We start from the raw sequence: 20,729 nt of genomic DNA, 5'->3' as shown, positions 1-20,729 counted from the left end.
TTGCACCTCCCCTTTTCCTAATCTGTCACCATTCAGATAATAGTCTGTCTCTCTGTTTTTAACACCAAAGTGGATAACCTCACATTTATCCACATTATACTTCATCTGCCATGCATTTGCCCACTCACCTAATCTATCCAAGTCACTCTGCAGCCTCATAGCATCCTCCTTGCAGCTCACACTGCCACCCAACTTAGTGTCATCCGCAAATTTGGAGATACTACATTTAATCCCCTCGTCTAAATCATTAATGTACAATGTAAACAGCTGGGGCCCCAGCACAGAACCTTGCGGTACCCCTCGAGTCACTGCCTGCCAATCTGAAAAGTACCCATTTTCTCCTACTCTTTGCTTCCTGTCTGCCAACCAGTTCTCAATCCATGTCAGCACACTACCCCCAATCCCATGTGCTTTAACTTTGCACACTAATCTCTTGTGTGGGACCTTGTTGAAAGCCTTCTGAAAGTCCAAATACACCACATCAACTGGTTCTCCCTTGTCCACTCTACTGGAAACATCTTCAAAAAATTCCAGAAGATTTGTCAAGCATGATTTCCCTTTCACAAGTCCATGCTGACTTGGACCTATCATGTCACCTCTTTCCAAATGCGCTGCTATGACATCCTTAATAATTGATTCCATCATTTTACCCACTACCGATGTCAGGCTGACCGGTCTATATTTCCCTGTTTTCTCTCTCCCTCCTTTTTTAAAAAGTGGGGTTACATTAGCTACCCTCCACTCGATAGGAACTGATCCAGAGTCAATGGAATGTTGGAAAATGACTGTCAATGCATCCGCTATTTCCAAGGCCACCTCCTTAAGTACTCTGGGATGCAGTCCATCAGGCCCTGGGGATTTATCGGCCTTCAATCCCATCAATTTCCCCAACACAATTTCCCGATTAATAAGGATTTCCCTCAGTTCCTTCTCCTTACTAGACCCTCTGACCCCTTTTATATCCGGAAGGTTGATTGTGTCCTCCTTAGTGAATACCGAACAAAAGTACTTGTTCAATTGGTTTGCCATTTCTTTGTTCCCCGTTATGACTTCCCCTGATTCTGACTGCAGGGGACCTACGTTTGTCTTTCCTAACCTTTTTCTCTTTACATATCTATAGAAACTTTTGCAATCCGTCTTAATGTTCCCTGCAAGCTTCGCAATCCGTCTTAATGTTCCCTGCAAGCTTGAGTTGCTGCGCCTTTAAGAGTCGACTGTTCCTGGGGTCTGACTCAGAGCTCCGCGCATAGGCAATGGATCCGCAAAATTTACCGACCAGACATTCATTATCGGCCCCCCAGCTCTGGTGTGCAACGGCTGGTTTAGCACCCCTGACAACTCTTCACCCGATTCTGGTGAATTTCTGGGCGGAAGGCGCAAACTGTTTCAAGGTGCTAAAATTACCATTCCGACTGGGTTACCGCCCCAAATGAGGCGTGACCAAATTTCTCCCTCTATAGATTTGTGGCTAAAGCACTAATAACTTCACAGTTAATGTACATTTTATTATGTTCGTCATCATATTTGTAGATAGAGTCATATTACTTAATGATAATATTATTTAACTATTTCTTTATCACTCATATATAACTTAATTTTACAATAAAGATTCAACACCCACTATGTTAGATTGAGCATAAATTTAATCTGGCCTTGGTCCCTTGAAGGATCCTGGCTTAAAACGCATCATGAATTACATCAGCAGCCCCACTCCATCTAATTGGGCCAGGTAACGTGCTGGGCGGGCATAATATGCCCCATTAAAGTAAGTTCATTTTGTATAATGGAATAGAGCCAGCAGCAGAGTCGGGATCCGACACGGACACCGCCCACACCGGAACCGCCCAGGTAAGGATATTTCCCGCCATTATTTCAGCGAGCAAGTGGCAAATCTATGGAACAGACTCCCGAGGGAGACGCAGATAGTACTGGAAGCAGATAGTACTGATTCATTGAAATGTAAACTAGATAGATTTCTTTCAAAAAATAATATTTTGTGATACAGTATATGAGTAATTTGAGGCAGGTTAAGTGTAGCAGGCTTGGAAGGAACAGGTGACTTTGGACCTACGGGAGTAGAAATTTGTCTTGGGTGAATGAGTAAAACAGATGGTATTGCATCGGGCAGTAGTTATATGCCTCCTCCACTATTCAATTCCACTGACTTCAATGGAACTGAATGTTGGGCTAGACTTATAACTGGCGCCCGATACGCTACTGCACATTTTGCTACAGATTAATAGCCCATGGTTCCCAAAGGTTCCCATCTCTGAGGGGTTTCCTCGCCTCATGTCTGGGTCAGTTGTGGACTAATTGATAGAGGTTGATTACCATCTTTAGTCAACAATTCCATTACTTTTGTATCATACAGGTACCAGGATGGTAGAAGGTGAACTCGATGGACCTTGGTCTTTTTGTTGACTGGCAATTCCTATGTTGCTAAGAAATGAACAAAGGTTAGCAGTTGATTTTCAAAATAGTTTATACAAATTGCTACGACTGTTAGTTGTACACCCTTTCATTCTGATACTCACATTTATATTGCCTTGCTCCACTTTTGTCTCATTACACTTCTGGGAAGTGCTTTGAGATGTTTTTCTACATTAAAAGTATTATGTAAATGCAAATTGTTACTTCCCTGAACTACAGTGAGATAATGGCCCGGAAAAGTAAGCTTCCCACAAAATTCTCGCGATCTCTGTGTCGAGAAGTACAGGTTTTTGATGTGTAATTCAGATCAACATAATATAATGGGAATCCTCTGGTGGGAGCTGCTGTGATGTCAACAAGCTGTCTACGCAGCCAATCAAAACACAGAATTCACAAGGACAGAGATCCAGGAAGTGAGCAAGCTCCTTTGATTCTAACTTTTAAAAAATGTTAGAGAGCAAAATAAAGATCGGAGCTCTCACATGAGGAAAAGGCAAACCTGAAATAAAAATTAACAAACTTTAAAAACAAATTACATTTTTTTAAGTTTCTTAAAAATGTAAATTTTTAATAAAATGGATAAATTTGATATTGCACAAATTTGAAGTTAGTTTTTCAGGGCCATAACCTTTGTTGAGCAGTAAATACCCTGTTAATACCCCAGTTACACCTAATCCCTTTGGGTCTAACTTTTAGTGGGGAATTTAACAGTGTAATTACTGTAGAAGAGCCAAAGTTTTCATCAGTTTCCACGATTTGAGAGATGTTACTGATTGCTGGTTCTGTGGGGGGTGGGGGGGGGGGATGTGGGGGGAGGAGGGGGGCTCTGGGGAGGAGAGGGGACACAGCACAGCCTGCGTCAGAGCAGTGAATGGCAGACAGCAACTTCAGGATTTCTGCAAGCACTTGCGCATGCGGCAAATTCCGGAGCTGCAGTCAGTTTCAAAGGCAGAATGGTGGCTAACGCTGCCAGTTCACCATCACCAGGACCGCAAATTCTGGGCCAACATTTCTTGATGTATAACGCAAGAGTAAGGAAATATTATGAAATGCTTTTGTAAAACTCTGAAAGTTGTGATAATTCTAACCTACTTAGATTCCTGCCTGTATGTCTATATTGTGCTTTAAAAAAAATCTTATATATCCTCCCATATGTCTTTCATATACACCTTAGGTATAGAGGCCTGCATTTTCTGAATGGTGTTCCCTGACCTTGGCTGAATTTCCAGCGCTGGCACCATCTGCAGGCTCTCAGGCCATACCTGGCTGTGGGTAGGTTTCTTATTCTGGGAGCCCTGGGTTGGGTGGGGAGGTGGGGATGTGGGGTAGTGTCTGCCGCAGTGGGAGGAAGTGACAGACAATAGGCTGTGTGAAAATTGGGGTACTTTTAAAAATATATATATTTTAGGGTAGTCCTGTGGCATTTAGTGCCAGCTGTGGCTCAGTGGGTAGTACTCTCGCCTCTGAGTCAGAGGTTGTGGGTTCAAATCCCACTCCAGGGACTTGAGCACCTAAATCTAGATTGACACTCCAATGCAGTGCTGAGGGGGTGCTGCACTGTCGGAGGTGCCATCTTTCAGATGAGACTTTAAACCGAGGCCCCGTCTGCTCTCTCAGGTGGACGTAAAAGATCCCACGGCACTATTTCGAAGAAGAGCAGGGGAGTTATCCCCAATGTCCTAGCCAATATTTATCCCTCAATCAACATAACAAAATGAGATTATCGGGTTGTTATCACATTGTTGTTTGTGGGAGCTTGCTGTGTGCAAATTCTCACATTATAACAGTGACTACACTCCAAAAGTACTTTATTGGCTGTAAAGTGCTTTGAGACATCTGGTGGTCGTGAAAGGCGCTATATAAATGAAAGTCTTTCTTTTTTTGCATGGCATCTTTGTAAGAGCAATTGCACAGAGCCCTCTCCCAAGAACCCCTCCACTGAGAGCTTGCATTATCGGAGTCCGGGACCTAACAAGCACCCCGGCGCCCAGCGTTCAATTGGGCATGTGCTGGGAAACAGAGCAGAGGTTGTATTTTCCTAATTAAAATTTGCATGCACCCATCCACATTTGCCACCATGCGTGACCACTGGGAAATGGGGAGGAGGTGGGTACACAGTGAAGTGCCCCCACCCAGAGCAACTTTCCACCGCCGCCATCCTCAGACCCACCAAATAAAATTGGCAGGTGGGAGTTGAAAATCTCGGCCAGGGTACCATTCAATTTTCATAAGAAAACGAAAGAGAAAGTTGGCCAAGTTAGCAGAACTTAAATCAAATCAGTTGAGGATATTCATAATAATCATAAGATTGTCTTCAATAATCCAATACTTTTTATTTCATATCAACCCATCATTGGGATTGTCAGAAAGTTTGTGTTTTTCTGCCCATGCTACTTTACTCCAGTTACTGAGGGATTCCCAGAGACTGGTGCTGAGAACCACTATCACATTCAAATCCTACACCCTTTGCTAGCTGCTAATCCCAGACCTGGAATAGCATAACAGACTGAGAGTGCCACTGCAGTCCATACATCAGCACTTGCCTGAACAGCATGAGCTGGGGATTTGTGTGCCAAAATCAATCCTTCCTGAAAAATTGCCTAGTTCAAGCTTGGATTTTGTTTCAATTTTTTTTTTAATCTAAAATTCTGCTTCTTCAATTCAAACCTCATCAATACTGTTGAAAAATACACAAAGTACACAATAAAATTGTTTGACGGGTTTTCTATTTCAATCATATAGACCATGTCTGGATTAGCTGTTTCATCTTTTTGGGTGAACCTGCTAATAGTTCATACTGTTCAGCAGTTCATGCATTTACCCCATTGATTTTTTTTTAGCAATGCATTGAAATAATATTTATCTATTAAAATTAATAAAATGAATCTTCCCTGATGAACAGATAAATGATGGGACAACATAAGCAAATTAACTGGGGAGGTTCAACAACATTTCAGTAGAGGACAACAGAACCCAATTAAAGGCATAAGGCTTGGACTATCCTCTGAATTACCACCCATTTTGGGGTGGATTTGGGCTGGTAATGGGGTAAATGAGGTCTACCCCCCCTCAAATCCACTGCTAGAAAACTGCCACTAAATTATCCTCTACTTTAAAGATTACCAAGTGCCTAATCTGCCACATTTAAATGTGTTGTGGGTATGGCTAACCTTTCCGATACAATCCCTCTAACTTCCCCCCCAAACCCACCCCAAGTACTTACCCCAACTCTATAAATGATATTAGGAGCTGCAAGATGTTTTCCCTGAAGAGGGTAACGCATTGAGGAGGACATTTTTTGTGCTGCTACTGAATTGCTATTACTTCTTCTGCGTATCAGTCTCTTTCGTTCTTTTGAGGTCCATTCATGAATTCTGCTGCTAGTGTTACTCAGTTCTGTTCAAAGTATTGCTTTGCATTGGGGACTTAGATTTCCCTCTATTCTTATGCTATGGAAAGGATGTGGATGAGAATTGGAGTCAGAAGGTGTCATACCCATTCACCAGGGTCTAAGCATATCCTGCTTAGACATTCTGACCATCAGAAGGCTGTGCTTCGAACAGAGCCTATTGGCAAAATATGCCAACTCCTGCCTGACGACCTGTAGCACACATCCCCCAAAGAGAATAGCATTGTTTGTTCCAGTCAATCTCTGTTCCTTGCTGCTTCTCCTCTTCCTCCTCTTGATTCCAGAGTGTGATTCCTGGAAGGACCCCCATCAAAAGCCAATCACAATGCCTGAAGCCCCTTAACAGTTTCGAACCTACAACAATGACTACAATCACTTTCAAATCCTTTAACATCAAAAATAAACACAAGCTACTGCAAGAAAAATGTCTCCAAAAGCTGAGGATTCCTTTCAATAACATTTAAAATGGTCACCTCAGGAATTTCACCGCCCATAGTTGGTGGTTAGGAGCAGGACATGGTGGTGACGATCAGACTGTGAAGTTGTAAAATGGCATTAACATTGCAATTATGTAATTTAATCTTTATTTGGATATATTCATGAAGCTCACACCTGTTTCTGGCGGGAACTTGCTGCCAGAAATTATGTATTGCTGAAAATGAGACACGTTGAAAAATCAGTGATAACTGGGCAAGAGGAGCTAACATTTTATTTTCTGCCCACTACCGTCACATCTTCGGAGCAAAGGAAGACCAAAATCACAGCCATGGACTGTGTTACGTTGTCACTTGTGTCCAGACATTCCATCCACAGATTATACTAATAGATTGGATCTAGCAGTCAACTTGCTTAGAGAACAACCATAAATGAGGCATTCATAGAATTCATAGATTCCCCCAATTCAACAATTTTATGAATCAGTGGACATGCTAGGAGATAGCTTACAAAAATGGCAATGCATAGTGAAGCACAAGAGACATTCATGTGAGCCCTGGTTTTGTTCTGCTTCCAAAAGCAATGAGACCTCAGCAACCGGAGCAAAATGTTGACCAAACACGAATGTAGGTAGATCAGAGGAAGTCACAGGTATAGGTAGTGGGTCTTCTGAAATCCCTGTAGCTCATAAGTTAGCTGAGCAGCTACAAAGCACCTCAGCAAAGGGAATACTCAGGAGTCGGCGCATACACAAAGCTCAGAAAGAAGGTATTTTATAGGGAACTTCTTTTTCATTTATTTTCAGGATGTTTAGAAATATTAAAGTCATAAACATATATTGTATTGTGTATGAAATAATCTCATGAGGCCGCGTACTGTAAGCTGAAACTAGTATGACCTTGGTCTCTATATTCTAACTCCAGAGTGTCTAAACAACAAGATAGCAAGCCTTTTATACCAGCACAGCACGAGGTGTGGGTGACCCGTAGGACTCCAGCAGTCACACCCCCTGCTGGCAACTATATATAGCGACATACATAATATCACTCCCTCCAAAGTCTTTGATACAACTATTTACAGATTGAGATGGGTCGGGGGCCCTTTGCTCCCAGGTTGATTGTCTCAGTTCGAAGGGTGAGCCGGTCAGGGCATTGCTGCACTGCGGTGCAATGGGTCTGGCCGGATTCTCCCGGGGGATGGGTTCTTCTTCATGGTTAGTAGCAGGGTCGATTGCTGGTTGTGTGTGTTGTGGTGGGTCGTCAATGTTGATGTCTTCTTCCATTTTTTCCTGGTTGTTGGTGAAACGCAACCTGGTCTGATCAATATGCTTTTTGCATGTTTGGCCATTTGTCAATTTGACTACAAACACCCTCTTCCCCTCCTTGGCCAAAACAGTGCCAGCAACCAACTTAGGACCTGGACCATAATTGAGCACAAACACCGGATCATTCACGTCAATATCACGAGTTACAGCCGCGCGGTCATGATACATGCTCTGCTTTTGCCGCCAGGTTTCCACATACTCATTGAAGTCTGGGTAGCCTAGGGAGAGCCTTGTCTTGAGGGCCGTCTTCATAAGAAGTTTGGTGGGCGAGAGCCCTGTGAGCGAGTGGGGTTGTGTCCGATAAACGAGCAGAACGCGAGACAAACAGGTCTGCAAAGAGCCATCTGTCACTCACTTCAGGCTCTGCTAAATCGGTTGGACTGCCCGCTCCGCTTGGCCATTGGAGGCAGGCTTGAAAGGAGCAGACCTAACATGCTTGATGTCATTGCGGGTCATGAACTCGCTGACCACAGAGCTAGTGAAATAGGGTCCATTGTCACTGTCATGTATTCAACCAGCATTGTAACCCATGTATAATCTGACCTAAGTTGTACACTGTGAGAAGAATGACCACTAGATGGGAGACACTCCTAACCTAGACCTTCAGGTATAAAAGGGGAAGCTCCACCCACCTTCATCACTTGAGTGCTGAGGAATAAAGGACAGGTCACAGACTGACCTTCTCTCAAGCATGGGCCTCGTGTGCATTTATACTGTATCAATGGCGACAAGAAACTGGGATTTAAACCACGCGAGCATGGCCACTAACAGAACAGACGAGAGGTACTGTGTTAAGGAATGGTTGGGACAGAAATTCAACATTGTTAAAGCAGCACACAGTTCTCCAGGCAGACAAGGGCAATTGGACATGCCCCAACATGTAGTCGAACCCAGAGGGGAAGTTCGACAGAGACAATGGCAAGCTGAACGGCGATTCACGCCATTGCAAGGGACAATGCGGCCAGTAATGGGGCCATCAACACCTGTTAATCTGTTAATGGCGCATTCAAGGACAGTCACAGGGGCAGTCAGGGATGATCGTTTGGCAAGGGACCTTTTGTTTCAAACAACAGCTCATGTTGGAGGCGTGGAGGCACACACTCAGCTGGAGTTTGCAGAGATGAGCAAAATACCTGCAGAAATTGCAGAAGTGAACGCTGGGGGAAATCGCTGGAAGCTGAAGTTCAGCGAGTTCATGTGGAGCACGTATACAGTTCATACACCAGGATGCCGCCGATAATGATGAAAGTGCTCCTCAATGGCATCCCAGTATCAATGGAGCTTGACATGGGGGCCAGCCAGTTCCTGATGGGTATCAAACAGTTCAAAAAGTTGTGGGCGTCCAAGGCCAGGAGGCCAGAATTATCACCGATTGACGCACAGCTACGAACTTACACAAAGCAGATCATTCCGGTGTTAGGCAGCGCCACGGTAGTCGTGACCCACAAAAATTCGAGAACAGGTTACCACTCTGGATTGTCCCAGGGGACGGTCCCGCACTACTGGGGAGGAGTTGGCTTGCTGTCATAAACTGGAAATGGGGCAATGTCAATGCAATTTCCTCTGTGGAGCGAGTATCATGCACACAGTTCCTGGACAAATTTGACTCATTATTTCAACCCGGCATCGGCACTTTCATGGGGGCCAAGGTAGTGATTCACATAAACCCGGACGCCAGGCCAGTACATCACAAGGCCAGAGCAGTGCAGTACGTGATGTGGGAAAAGATAGAAGGTGAATTGGACCGCCTGCTGAGGGAAGGCATCATCTTGCCAGTCGAATTCAGTGACTGGGCGAGCCCGATCGTGCCGGTGCTCAAGGCGGATGGGTCGGTCAGGATATGTGGTGATTACAAGGCCACCATCAATCGGGTGTCACTCCAAGACCTGTACCCGCTACCGAGAGCGGAGGACCTCTTTGCGACGCTATCCAGTGGCAAACTTTTTTCAAAATTAGACCTGACCTCAGCTTACATGACCCAGGAGCTGGCGAGTGAGTCGAAGAAGCTGACCACCATCACGACACACAAGGGGTTGTTTGAGTACAACAGATGTCCGTTCAGGATTCGCTCAGCCGCCGCGATCTTCCAATGAAATATGGAAAGCCTCCTCAAGTTGATTCCAGGGACGGTGGTTTTTCAGAACGACATCCTCATCACGGGTTACGATACTGAAGAACACCTCCACAACCTGGAGGAGATGCTACGCAGACTGGACCGGGTAGGGCTGCGACTGAAAAAGGCGAAGTGCGTCTTCCTAGCTCCAGAGGTAGAATTCCTGGGGATGAGGGTAGCAGCAGACGGGATCAGCCCTACTGCGTCCAAGACAGAAGCGATCCAGAGAGCACCCAGACCCCGTAACACGACGGAGCTGCGTTCATTCCTGGGGCTCCTGAACTATTTTGGTAACTTTCTTCCCAAATTGAGCATGCTGCTAGAGCCGCGACATGTGCTCCTATGCAAAGGTTGCAAATGGGTATGGGGGGACAGCCAGGAAAAGACTTTTAATAGAGCACGCAATTTGTTATGTTCCAACACTCTGTTAACACTATACGACCCATGTAAGAAACTTGTGTTAAGGTGCAATGCGTCGTCCTATGGTGTCGGGTATGTGTTGCAGCATGTCATTGTCAAGGTTCAGTTACAGCCGGTAGCTTATGCCTCCAGGAGTCTGTCCAAGGCAGAAAGGGGTTACGGGATGGTAGAAAAGGAGGCGCACGCATGTGTACATGCTGTAAAGAAAATGCACCTGTACCTGTTTGGCAGGAAATTTGAGCTGGAGACAGATCACAAACCCCTAACGTCCCTTTTGGCCGACAACAAGGCCATAAATGCAAATGCATCAGCCCGCATACAGAGGTGGGCACTCACGTTAGCCGCCTATGGCTATACAATACGGCACAGACCGGGCACCGAAAACTGCGCCGATGCACTTAGCAGGCTCCCACTAGCCACCACTGAGGGGGCTACCGAGCATGCTGCTGAGATGGTCATGGCTGTTGAAGCTTTCGGAAGCAAAAGCTCACCCGTGACAGCCCGTCAGATTAAAGTCTGGACAGATAGAGACCCGCTATTGTCTCCAGTCAAGAAATGTGTCCTGAATGGGGACTGGGCAGCCACGTACAGGGCATGCCCTGAGGAATTTAAACCATTTCACAGGCGCAGGGATGAACTCTTGATTCAGGCCGATTGCCTACTGTGGGGAAACCGCGTAGTCATGCCTCAGATGGGCAGAGAGGTGTTCATCAGAGAACTCCACAATGAGCACCCGGGCATTGTCATGATGAAAGCAATTGCCAGGTCACACGTTTGGTGGCCAGGGATAGACGCAGATCTGGAACTTTGTATTCGCAGGTGCAACACGTGTTCCCAGCTGGGCAATGCGCCCAGGGAAGCCCCCCTTAGCCCCTGGCCATGGCCCGCCAAGTCTTGGTCACGCATCCATGTGGATTACGCAGGTCCTTTCATGGGGAAAATGTTTTTGGTTGTAGTAGACGCCTACTCCAAATGGATCGAGTGTGTCATTTTAAATTCAAGCACAGCCTCTGCCACAGTAGAAAGTCTGCGGGCAATGTTCGCCGCCCACGGTCTACCGGACGTCTTGGTCAGCGACAATGGCCCGTGCTTCACAAGCACTGAATTCCAGGACTTCATGGCAGGCAATGGAATTAACCATGTCAGAACGGTACCGTTCAAGCCGGCCTCAAATGGCCAGGCAGAACGAGCAGTGCAGATAATCAAACAGGGGATGCTCAGAATCCAAGGGGGTTCCCTACAAACCCGCTTATCACGCCTCCTGTTGGCCTGTAGATCCCGACCACACTCGCTCACAGGGGTTCCACCCGCAGAGCTGCTAATGAAAAGGATGCTCAAAACCCGGCTATCCCTTATACACCCCACCATGAAAGAAATTGTCGAGAGCAGGCGCCAGCCACAATATGACTACCATGACAGGAATGCGAGGGCGCGATGTATTGATGTAAATGATCCTGTTTTTGTCCTCAACTACGCTGCAGGGTCCAAATGGCTCGCAGGCACTGTGATTGTCAAAGAGGGAAATAGGATTCTGATAGTTAAACTTACCAATGGACAATTCTGCCGCAAACACGTGGATCAAACAAAAATGAGGTTCAGCAACCCCATAAAAGAAGCAGAGGAAGAACACGATGTCGAGTTCATTCCACCACAGGTGACCGAACACCGGAACCAAAGGGAGGAGAGCCCAATCACTGTGGGCAGTCTGGACAGGCCTGAGGCACTGCAAACAGCAGACACTCAGGCCAGCGCCCAACAACCGGAACCCCAACTCAGGCGCTCTACAAGGGAGCGTAAACCACCAGAGAGACTCAACCTGTGATCCAAATAAGACTTTGCGGGGGAGGTGATATCATGTATTCAACCAGCATTGTAACCCATGTATAATCTGACCTAAGTTGTACACTGTGAGAAGAATGACCACTAGGTGGGAGACACTCCTAACCTGGACCTTCAGGTATAAAAGGGGGAGCTCCACCCACCTTCATCACTTGAGTGCTAAGGAATAAAGGACGGGTCACAGACTGACCTTCTCTCAAGCATAGGCCTCGTGTGCATTTATACTGTATGGTAAGGATGACAAGGACGTCGGGCAGGCCATGGATGACAAACATTGCCCTGAGGTTTTCAATGGTGACTGTGGACATGCTGGATGACATTATCACACATTCAATCCACTTAGAGTAGGCATCCACAACTACGAGAAACATTTTCCCGAGGAAAGTACTGGCATAATCCACATGCATCCTGGACCATGGTTTGGAGGGCCATGACCACAGGCTCAGCGGAGCCTCCCTGGGTGCATTGCTCAGTTGTGAGCAACTGTAGCATTGGCGCACGAATGATTCAAGATCTGAGTCGATGCCAGGCCACCACACATGCGATCTAGCAATGGCCTTCATCAAGACTAGCTTGGAGGTCGCGTATAAAGGTCTCCCTGCTTTTTTTTGGCAAAACCACGTTATTACCCCATATTAAGCAGTCAGACTGAATAAACATTTCATCTTTACAGCAGTGAAAAGGTTTAAATTTATCCTGCATTTCCCCATGAACAGGTGACCAGTTTCCGCTTCGGACACAACTCTTTCTTGAGATATCACCGGATGACCCCTCGCTCTCAAAAGCCTCCATGACCATTACCAAGTCTGCGGGCTGTTCCATTTCAACCCCGGCCGTGGGTAGTGGAAGCCGGCTGAGTGTATCAGCACAGTTGTCGATGCCTGGTCTGTGGCGAATAACATAGTCGTACGCAGGTAGTATCAGTGGCCATCTTTGGATGCGGGCTGAAGCATTGGTGTTCATACCTTTGCTTTCAAAGAACAGTGAAATGAGCAGCTTGTGGTTAATTTCGAACTCAAATCGCAGGTCAAATAGGTACTGGTGCATTTTCTTAACTGCATAAGCGCACGCTAAGGCCTCTTTTTCAAACATACTATAGGCTCTTTCAGCCTTGGAAAGGCTCCTGGATGCATATGCAACCGTGTGGAGCTTCCCCGATACATTGGTTTGCTGTAGCACACAACCGATCCCGTACGATGAGGCATCACAAGCTGGCACTAATCGTTTGCATGGGTCATATAGTACAAGTAACTTATTAGAGCATAACAGGTTCCTAGCCTTCTCGAAGGCTGTCTCTTGAGATTTACCTCAAAACCAGTCATTACCCTGACGTAGCAACATGTGCAAAGGTTCTAACAACGTGCTCAACCCAGGTAGAAAGTTACCAAAGTAATTGAGGAGTCCCAGGAACAAAAGCAGCTCCGTCACATTTTGGGGTCTAGGTGCATTCTTGATGGCCTCCGTCTTGGAGTCCTTGAGCCTGATGCTATCAGTTGCGATCTTCCTCCCCAAAAATTCAACCTCTGGCGCCAGGAAAACACACTTGGAGTGTTTCAGCCTGAGTCCCACTCTGTCCAGGCGATGCAGGACTTCTTCTAGGTTGTATAGGTGTTCTGTGGTGTCATGACCTGTGATCAGGATGTCAACTTGGAACACGACAGTCCTCGGGATGGATTTTAGCAAGCTCTTCATGTTCTTCTGGAATATTGCAGCAGCCGAACGAATCCCAAAGGGGCATCAGTGATAAATAAACAGTCCCTTGTGCAAGTTAATGCACGTCAGATTTTTCAAGGATTCAGCCAGCTCTTGAGTCATGTAGGTGGAGGTCAGGTCCAACTTGCAAAACGACTTCCCGCCCACCAGCGTTGCAAATAGGTCGTCTGCCTTTGGTAGTGGGTACTGGTCCTGTCGCGAGACTCGCTTGATTGTCACCTTATAGTCCCCACAATTTCGGACCGTGCCGTCGCTTTTCAAAACTGGGACGATGGGACTGGCCCATTCATTGAACTCGACAGGCGAAATGATTCCTTCACGTTGAAGTCGGTCCAGCTCGATCTCGACTTTCTCTCTCATCATGTAAGGACTGCCCGAGCATTGTGAAGGGCAGGCTGTACATCCGGGACTAGGTGGATTTGCACCTTGGCTCCCGTGAAGTTGCCGATGCCTGGTTCAAATAGCGAAGGGAACTTGCTCAAGACCTGAGCACACGAGGTGTCATCCACTGATGACAAGGCTTTGATGTTGTCCCCGTTCCATCTGATTGTTTAGAGCCAACTTCTGCCAAACAGCGTTGGGCCATTGCCTGGAACAATCCATAAGGCTAAATCATGCACTGTTCGTACGACACCTTCACAGCTGCACTTCCAATGACTGGAATGAGTTCCTCGGTGTAGCTACGAAGTTTTGCATTTACGAAGCTCAGTTTAGGCCTCTGTGCCTTGTTGACCCACAATTTTTCGAAAGCCTTCTGGCTCATTATTGACTGACTCACACCCTTGTCTAACTCCATAGATACTGGAACTCCATTTAGCTTTACTTCCAGCATGAAAGGAGGGTTCTTAGTGGTGAAGATGTGCACCCCATGCACTTCCTCCTCGGGTTAAGTTGCCTGTTCTGCGTGATCCACACCAGATCAATCATCCTCTGCCACATGGTGTGTCGCAGCATGTCTGCACATTCACTGGAGGTGCCTCATTGTTGCACAACCTTTGCACACATAGTGCTTGAATTGTCATTGATGGGCCCGATGATTGCCCCCGCAGCACCAACAAGGTGCTAATGGATTCGCATTCACCCATGGTGGCAGATTCTGAGTCACTCCAGGTCTTGTAGCAGCAGGCAACTTGGCCCAGCCATGAGCAGTTCTGCTTGCTGGCGACATTAGTTTGTGTACAGCACTTGCCGGTCCCGTTGAGCCTCGATGTTGAGAAGTGATCACTTTAGTGTTGTCGTTTGTGGAAATGAATGCCTGGACAATCGTGATGGCTCTGCTCAGGTCTAGGTTTTCGGCAGCTAGCAGCTTGCAAAGAATGACCTCGCGGCTGATTCCCAGCACGAGAAAGTCCCACAGCATTTCCCGCAATGTAGCTCCGAATTCGCAGGGCCCAGCAAGACGTCTCAGGTCGGCGTCAAATCCCGTCACTTCCTGGCCCACAGCGCGATGGTGCGTGTAAAAGCAATACCTGGCCATGAGGATGCTCTCCTTCGGTTTTAAGTGGTCGCTGTGATGGTTTCGTTGGGGAGAGGAGATTCTTGATGAGTCCGTATATTTTGGACCCACAAACGGTGAGGAGGCCAGCCCTGCATTTAACAGCATTGTCAGCTCTTTCCAGTCCATTGGCCATGAAGTACTGGTCGAGGCGATCAACGAAATCTTCCCAATCTTCCCCTTCAACAAATCGTTTTAAAATACCAAAGGCAGCCATGGTCACATGAAAGTTTGTATTTCTTTACTCATCGCCAGTTATTGTGTATGACATAATCCCACGAGATCGAGTACTGTAAGTTGAAACTAGTATGACCTAGGTTTCTTTATTCTAACTCCAGAGTACCGAAACAACAAGGTAGCAAGCCTTTTATACCAGCACAGCACGAGGTGTATGTGACCCGTAGGACTCCTGCAGTCACGCGCTCTGGTGGCAACTATATATAGCTACATTCATAACATATTGATTATGTATTTTTCAATGAAAAGAATTGCTACTTTTGTTGGGAACAATTACCAAGTAAATTTTAGAAAACTAGATTATAAAGAATAAGACCCTTAACACAAGGTTAATGAGTCAAAGGTTTTAATGATTTTCAGACTGGATAAGTAAATGACAATTTTCCTGGAGCAGTTAAAAAATTGCATTCAATTAATTGTAATTAATTCTCTTTATAGGATCTTCTGTTTTGGCCTGAGGTTATGGTTGGAATGCTTTAAGGCTTTAACACAGCATTGTTACTGGAAGTTATACAACAGACCAACAGGAACAGTCAGCAGTGCATAAAGTCACCACCCAGCAGTTGCCCAGCAAATCCTGAAGCAAGCAAGCCTGGCAGGAAGTATCAGAAGAGGGTTGAATTTCTAAGAAAATGCCAAACAAAAGATTTAGTGTTCACATGTCCTGAAAAGCAGAATAGAAACGAGAGAGTATTGGGGAATCAGCTCAGGTAATAAGCTCAATAATATAGCCTACAGTCTTAGGAGGAAATCGTATCCTACACTAACATTAACTGTCTCTGAATTTCACCTGGAAGTTTTTGTACTTTATTTCATACTATTGTCAGAGGAAGCAATGGTTTGAAAAGGAAGGCACAATTTCAATGTCTTACTGATGTTAAAAATACCAACTTTACTGTTATTTTATTTGCACACTGGATAAATACAGTATGACTCAATGTTATTTATAAAATACACTATATTGGCAGAGAGAAGAGGAAATTGATAGATAAATAATTTTGCCCATGGACAATGCAGAACATCTACAATAATTTATGTGATTCTCTATTAAATGCATGAATATTTCCCTCTTGTACAGCCATAATTCGACACATTAATAATCTGTTGAGTGTTGTGTTTCCTTTTTAGTTGATGAACAGTGGTGTACTTTCAAATGCACAATAAAATGTGCTTTTCAAACGTATCTTGTTTCTTTTGAAAAGCTGTGAATAAAGATTTGGTTCTAATATTGTCAATCTCTAAATAAAAGGCGAATGATTTTACAATGCAACTCCAAGCCTTAAAACATTTCCTGTACTTCCATAACTGTTTGTCATATTCGCTTTCAAGCTTCACAATAATAGAAAGTTTCATATTTGCTATACCCAGGATCCATATTATGCCTGCAGAAATTAGGATCAAAAAGTTTTATGAGCTTTGAATCAAGACAATCCATTGATCTCTTATTAGGATCACCACCGGGAAACCTTTGTGTAGAAAACTGTTCCTTGTTAGAAACGTTTGGATATTGTTAACCTCAGCCCCATAAACTGAATGAGTGATTAAAATATTTTTTTAACTTTTTACTTAAGATTTTATTCCTTTAGGTAAACACAGAATCAAACAACGAATAATGAAATTTGTATAAATAGTAAGGTTTAATATGTGGAAGGAATCATGCAAAAATACAGAACTCTCAACCCCATCAGACCTCCCAATCCTTGGGGATACTAAGAAAATGAGGGTCATTTACACTGTATTTGTGATTAACCCCTGTACACCCATGAATGATCAGTCCTGCTACAGCTTGAAAAGCTTTGCCACCAGAAGATGGGTGATTATTTTTCTTCCTCTGTAGAGCAAGTTGGGCCTGACCTTGGGTGAATATAACCCAAGTAATCACCTGTAACCTCCTGCACCCCTCCAACCCTCCAAGGTCCCTGGGCTCCTCCAATTGTTGATTCCTCAATTTTCTTCGCTCCACCATTGGCAGCCGTGCCTTCAGCTGCCTAGGTCCTAAGCTCTAGAACTCCCTCCCTAAACCTCTCTGCCTCTCTATCCTTCTTTAAGCCGCTCTTTAAAACCTACCTCTTTGACCAAGCTTTGGTCACCTGCCTAATATCACCTTATGTGCACTGGTGGCAAATTTTGTTTGATTTTGCTCCTGTAAAGCATCTTGGGATGTTTTACTTCATTAAAGGCGCTATATAAAGGCAAGTTGCTGCTGTAAACTCTCCAGCCTATTCACTGCATATTATTGGCCCGCCAATTAAATTTAGCCATTAAATGACTATATCTTTGAAACAAATTCCATTTTATAGAACCGTTTAATAGTCAAGGGGAAGAAATTGGGGATGTTTGCGCCTCCCGTTAGCGCCCCTGGCTAATGGCTCGGCAACTGCTCCCCGGTGGTCCAGGTAGGGCCCTGCAATCTGCAGCTTGGTTCTCCCCTTTAATTAAAAGAGAGGGCCCCTTCTACGTGGCAATGCTACGTGCCCCAGCACAGTGCCCCTCTTCCTGTGCTTGCGCCCCATTAGCACCCCACAGAGGAAGTGGAGCACGTTTATTTGTGCTCCGCCTCCTCTCGGGGGTGGAACCCCAATTTTGTGAGCGGGACAAGACTCCCGCTCCTAGCACAGGCACTCCCACCTCGCAGATGTTACCGCCACCAAACGGGCCGCTACACAATTCCCCCCCCACCCACCCCGGCAATTATTTATATATGAAATTATTCTAACAGATAATTACTTTTATTAATAACTATTGCACCAAATACCATCACCAATGCGCAATGTGGTGCAGCACCATACAAAACACGCTAAGAAAGCCCCAAGTTTATTTCATGCTTTGTATTGAATTAGCTTATCCCAACCAGGATAGAAGTGGAGGAACAGTGCGACAACTGGCCTAAGCATCCACGGAGTGGAAAAACCTTCAGGGCTCACACCCCTAATGCCTATCCATTTAGTGTTTTGCACATAATGCTGATAGGTAAGAAAAGAATCAGGATGAGCAAAGGTTGTCTCATTGTCAAGCAGCAGGCAAACACTCACTGTCCATGAAGAACAGATACTGATGTGAGCAATTGAAGGGTTGCTGCACACAGAACCATACCTCCACATAAATTACTGCCTTTAATTGGAGAGAGTTAATGGAAGTGGGAAACTGCATTTGAAATAACCCCAGTGAGTTATGGAGGGCGAATCCTTCAATATCCCTATTGGCTTTTGTGCTTCTCTTCATCTGACTATGTCTCTCTGGTCTTGTTTTAAACTAAAGGTTATCAGCAAATATCCATAAGTATTAGACCAGCTGGCTAGAATAATGACAGTCAACTCCGATTTCCATAGTCAAATGTTTGTGTGCTCTAAAATGTCAAACATAATGGCTCAACTCACATTACATGGAGGAAAAAAACTGAGTGGTTCCTTTGGCAACTGAGTCAGCCATGAACCCTTCATTGACAATTTAAACTAAAGAATGCTCTCAGTTAAATATCACGTCTTAATTTATTTGTGGGTCAAATAATCTACTAGTTGATATCAATGTATTACTGTTCATTATATTTATACATTGAGTGTTTTGAAAGTTTCACTGTTCATTTATTCAGGTTGTGAATTTTAGAGCTGCTTGTATAGTATAAGGAATAAGAGTTATATTATTGTACTTAGCTCAGCAGAGGAAATATGACAACTTCTATTACTTACATTATACCCCCACCCCACCAAATTTAGGATAATTTACTGCTGATGCCAAAGATTGTACTATTGTCAAGTATCAAGTTATCCATTCAACAATAGCTCAATCTAGGTAGTCATTTCAAACCTTATCCTTCTATAGTGAATTATTTAATGAGGGAAAACACATTTGAATCCACCTCAAACCATCATTGTTTAAGAAGAAATAAGCTGAAAAGTGGAAGTGCTGCACCATATCACTATACTCTCTTGAATAGCTTTGGACTATGGTATTTTTTTGTAAAATAAACATGGGAAATGAACTGCATAATTTGTATATTCCCATTCAATACAGCACTTAAACTTTTACCTTATCTAAACACACAGAGCCTGCTGGTTTTGATCTGATGCCTACTCAGTTATAAAAAGTTGTCTTGTTTCACAAATAGTCTAGCAACTTTTGTGCCAGATCTTGGCAGAAATATTTAATTTTGTTGGCATTTGAACTGAAATGGCATTATATTCATTCTGAGATCAACATATGCTTCAGAATCCAAAGAACAAAATGTAACTTCTCCTTGCCAAAAACATAGAGGAGAGGCAGTTCACAAACAATCTCAGTCAATCTTTAATTCATATTTTTTACTTGGGATTATTTTAGTTTCTGTTTACCAAGTGTTATTTTATGGTGGTCGACAAAAGCTTTTTTTCTATTTTGTTAAGATTGGAGGCTACAGAATGAGAGGCTGGTACGTCAAGAACCGTTATATCAGATACATTAGAAGTCAAAAGCAAAATACTGCGGATGCTGGAATCTGAAATAAAAACAGAAAATGCTGGAAGGCTTCTGACGAAGGATCTTCAACCTGAAATGTTAACTCTGTTTTTCTCTCCACAGATGCTGCCTGACCCGTTGAAATTTCCAGCATTTTCTGTTTTTATATTACATTAGAAGTCACGTGTACTGCAGAACTCTTCTTCAGAAAAGCAGACATTGCATTAGTCTGCCTTTCTTTATTTTCCATATTGTTTATCCGTTCTGAATAAGATTGTTGAGAAAGTAACAATTAACTTAATTTAAAGGTTACTTTTGTGCTGAGCCCTTACTGCCAGCTGAATACTTGGCTGCAATTGTTCAGGCTCCTTTTATTTTAGCATCTCATTGCAGTCTGAAGAGAAAGAAAGTTTTCATTGTACCAGTGATGTCTAGATTCAAAGTCAAAGGCCCAGATTCTCAGGTCTGCAACACCTGTCAATGTGACAGCTGCTAACCCGCTGCATTGAGGATATATGGGGGAAGTCTCCATGACACTCACAGGCCTGCAGTATTGTGTTAATTCTCTCTAAAGAAAAAAATGGTGTGTAATCAACACTACAGAATGTCAACCAAGGTAGGACCACCGTCACTGAAAACCCTGATTCTGTAATAAGTGGATGTGTTAAACTTAATAAGCAGATGGTAAGAGCCTTTAGGAGAAGGTGAGCAGACAAGGAAAGGTTGGTAAAGGCTGGGCAATGTACTGCTTCTGCCGACTGCCGCCGAGTTTTGCCTCTGGTTTCCTATCTCTCCCAGTCTCCACTTGGGCTGGAGCAGACGGGAGGGGAGTACCGTCGGGAATCTCCCGCTGACATCCTCTGGCGGCCTCCCGCCTGCCGAG

This window comes from Pristiophorus japonicus, chromosome 8, assembly GCF_044704955.1.
Source record: "Pristiophorus japonicus isolate sPriJap1 chromosome 8, sPriJap1.hap1, whole genome shotgun sequence".
Lineage (NCBI taxonomy): Eukaryota > Metazoa > Chordata > Chondrichthyes > Pristiophoridae > Pristiophorus > Pristiophorus japonicus.
Note: the sequence above shows the minus strand (reverse complement) of the source record.